This window comes from Miscanthus floridulus, chromosome 10 (genome assembly GCF_019320115.1).
Source record: "Miscanthus floridulus cultivar M001 chromosome 10, ASM1932011v1, whole genome shotgun sequence".
In the NCBI taxonomy this organism is placed as follows: domain Eukaryota; kingdom Viridiplantae; phylum Streptophyta; class Magnoliopsida; order Poales; family Poaceae; genus Miscanthus; species Miscanthus floridulus.
The window spans coordinates 90,171,174-90,175,547 of NC_089589.1; positions in this window are offsets into that span (position 1 = coordinate 90,171,174).

A 4,374-nucleotide genomic window follows, 5' to 3' on the forward strand; every position below is an offset into this window, starting at 1 on the left:
GTCGACGTTGGGGTGGCTAGCCGGCCGTCGCGGAGGAGGCGCACGGGGTTCTACGGCGGCGTTGGTGGCGCACAGGGCGACCGGCGTTGGGGCGACCGGCGTTGGGGCGGCCGGCCGGCCATCGCGGAGGAGGCGCACGGGGTTCTACAGCAGCGGGAGCCACACGGCGTCGAAGAGGTGGCCACCGGCGACGGTGACGAGGGTGACAGCGGCAGCAGTGGCGATGGGCGACAAAGACAAAGAGTAAGGAGGAAGAAGAAACGACCGCCTTATATAGGGGAGGGACCTTTAGTCCCGGCTCCTATAAACGTCCGGGACGCCAGGACTAAAGGTTATTACAAGCTGGGACTAAAGATGTATTTTGGCGGGCCATAAAAAAATGCAGTCCACCTTTAGTCCTGGTGGTAGATCTACCCGGGACTAAAGTTGGGCTACAGTTTCACTTTCCGCCCATTTCAAGCTCCATTTGTTTTTTATATATTTATTTCTATAAAATGTTAAAGTCTTGTTAATTGCACAGTAAATTAAATACAAGGCATAAAATTGTTTTAAAAGAATATGGATTTACTTTTGCTTTATTACACATAGGGAAATTGTGTGACCTAAAGTTTTTTGTTTTTTCTTATAAATATTGAAACAAAATGCCATTAATAATTACTATTTCATTAATGCAAAAATGTAGTGTTTAATTTAAATCATTAAAACTTTTGTTTTCGATTGGAAATTTATTTTCATATCATTTTAACGTAAATCTTTTTATTTTTTCATCACTCATTGTCCAAAAGTGACATGGAAATCCCACCATCAAACACAAATTTAATCTGAACATAGAAAAAAAGGAAACACCTAATAAACATCTCTGACTTCACAATTATCACATAATACCTCTAATACACACTCTTAAACATCACTATATATATCAAGCGGGCACAGTAATGAACTTCTTCTTAACGTATATCCCTTGGTTATGATCGCGCCGTAACCATGGAGTGTCCTCATCATTTAGCTAGATGCTTGGGTCTTTGTTCACTATGAAGGGTGGAAGTCGGTCATCCTTTTCATAACCTTCTAATATGTCTGACTTGTCTTCAATTCCGACGATGTTTCTTTTCCCTAAAAGAACTATGTGGCGCTTTGGCTCATTGATTGGGTCATTGTTGTTTTTCCCTCTCTTCGGTTTTGTAGACATGTCCTTGACATAGAACACCTGATTAACATCCTTGGTAAGGACGAACGGTTCGTCTTTGTACCCAATATTGTTGAGGTTTATGGTTGTCATTCCATACTGGTTGTCGACTGCTACCCCGCCTCTAGTCGCCTTTATCCATTGGCATTTGAACAAAGGTACCTTAAAAGTAGGTGCATAGTTTAGTTCACATATCTCCTCTATGCGGCCATAATATGTTTGCTTATTTCTATTAGGGTCGGTGGCATCTATGTGGACACCACTATTTTGGTTGGTGCTCCTTTTTATCTTGGGCTACTGTGTAAAATGTATTCTCATTTATCTCATACCCTTTGTATGTGAGGATATGCCACGATGGCTGCCTAGCCAATAAATACAGTTGCTCATCAATACTGTCATCACCCTAACATTCTTTTCGCAACCAGTCACTGAAAGTTTCCATGTGCTGACGCGTAATCCAAGCTTCAGACTTCCCTGTAAACTCGGATCGGAGCAACTCTTTATGTGTCTCGATATACGGATCCACCAAGGAGGAATTTTGCAGAATTATGTAGTATGCTTTATTAAAATAATTGTCCTACGTACTAATATATGGTTTCTTCCCTAGTGTCCCCTTTCCACTTAGTCTCCCCTCATGTCGCGATTCAGGAACACCAATCAGGTTAAGGTCGGGAATAAAGTCAACATAAAACTCAATGACCTCCTCTGTTCCATAGCCCTTGGCGATGCTTCCTTCTAGCCGAGTACAGTTGTGAACATATTTCTTTAGGACTCCCATGAACCTCTCAAAGGGGAATATGTTGTGTAGGAACACAGGACCGAGAATGCTAATCTCCTTCACCAGGTGAACTAGGAGGTGTGTCATGATATTAAAGAAGGAAGGAGGGAACACCAACTCAAAGCACACAAGACATTGAACCACATCATTCTGTAGTTTAGCTAGATCCATTAGATCGATTGCCTTCTGAGAAATTGCACTGAGGAATGCACATAGCTTCATGGTGGCTAGACGTACATTTGGAGGTAGAATTCCTCTTAATGCAACTGGAAGCAATTGCATCATGAGCACGTGGCAGTCATGGGACTTTAAGTTTAGGAATTTCTTCTCTAGCACATTTATTATACCCTTTATATTCGAGGAGAATCCAGATGATACCTTGATGCTTGCTAGGCATTCAAACATGCTTTCCTTCTCTTCTTTGCTAAGAGTGTAGCTGGCAGGACTTAAGTAATGGCGTCCATCATCTGTCTTCTCTAGATGTAGGTTGTCTCGTTCTTTCAAACACCGCAGGTCCTATCATGCTTCAAGTGTGTCCTTAGGCTTTCCATACACACCCATGAAGCCTAGCAGGTTCACACAAAGATTCTTTGTCAGGTGCATCACGTCGATCGTGCTACGGACCTCTAGGACTTGCCAATAGGGTAGCTCTCAAAATATAGACTTCTTCCACATGGGTGCATGACCGTCGGTATCGTTCAGAACAGGTTCACTGCCATGTGCCTTTCCAAATACTACTTTCACATCCTTGACCATATTGAGTACATCCTCACTAGTTCGGTTGCCCAGCTTGGTCTGGTGGTCTGCCTTACCTTTAAAATGCTTGCCTTTCTTTCTTAGGGGGTGATTCGCAGCAAGAAATCAATGATGGCCAAGGTACACGACCTTTCAACATTTTTTCAAGAATGTACCTTTAATGTCATCGAAACAGTGGGTGCATGCATTATATCCCTTGTTTGATTGTCCTGAAAGATTACTTAGAGTAGGCCAATCATTGATTGTTACAAACAACAATACTTGCAGGTCAAAGTGCTTCTATTTGTGATCATCCCACACACGTACACCTGGTCTGTTCCACAAAAGTAGAAGTTCTTCAACTAGTGGCCTCAGATACACATCGATGTCGTTGCTAGGTTGCCTTAGGATTTGGATGAGCACTGACATCATAATAAACTTACGCTTCATGCATAACCAGGGAGGAAGGTTGTAGATACATAGAGTAACAGGCCAAGTGCTATGACTACTGCTCTGCTCCCCGAAAGAATTCATGCCATCCATACTTAAAGCAAACCTTAAGTTTCTTGCGTCATTTGCAAACTCCAGGAATTCTCTATTGATTGCTCTCCACTAGGACCCATCAGCAGGGTGTCTCAACATATTGTCTACCTTACGGTCTTCTTTGTGCTATCACAACAACCTTGCATGGTCTTTGTTTCTGAATAGACATTTCAAGTGTAGCATTATAGGAGCATACCACATAATCTTGACAGGAATTTTCTTCGTGGGACGTTCACCCTTAACATCACCAGGGTCATCTCGCCTGATCTTATACTGCAATGCATGACATACCGGGCATGCATCTAACTTCTCGTACTCCTCGCCGTGGTAGAGGATGCAGTCATTAGGACATGCATGTATCTTCTGGATTTCTAATCCCAAAGGACAGACTACCTATTTTGCTTCGTACGTAGTGGCGGACAATTCGTTATCCTTCGAAAGCATCTTCTTTTGGATTTTCAGTAACTCCCCAAATCCCTTGTCACATACACCATTCTTTGACTTCCATTGCAGCAATTCCAGTGTGGTACCCAACTTTTTCTGCCCCGCATCACAAGTTGGGTATAGCAATTTCTTCTGATCCTCTAGCATGCGCTCGAACTTGATCTTCTCCTTTCCAGTTTCGCATTCTCTTTGTGTGTCACGAATGGCCTGACCAAGATCATCAGCAGGCTCATCTTCTGCCCCTACCTCTTCTTCAGCTTCTCCCATTGCAGTATCATTGAAGGCACCATATTCAGCAATAATATCATCATCGTTCCATTGTTCTTCTTCACCTTCTTCCATTAAAACCCCGGTTTCTCCATGCTTCGTCCAACAAATATAGTTTGGCATGAAACCCGACTTCAACAAGTGTGAATGAAGACTCCTTGAGCTACCATATTCCTTCAAATTCTTACATATGGCACATGGGCATCACATGAAACCATCGCGTTTGTTTGCCTCGGTCACACGTAAGAAAGAATGCACGCCCTCAATGAACTCTTGGAAGCGGCGATCAACATTGTACATCCAATACCAGCTCATCTGCATTACATGACATACATACCATATTAAAACCTAGAACATAATTAGTTAATTATACGACATGCATGCCACCACACAAGGTATTAATTTATGAAAGTCTCGCTAC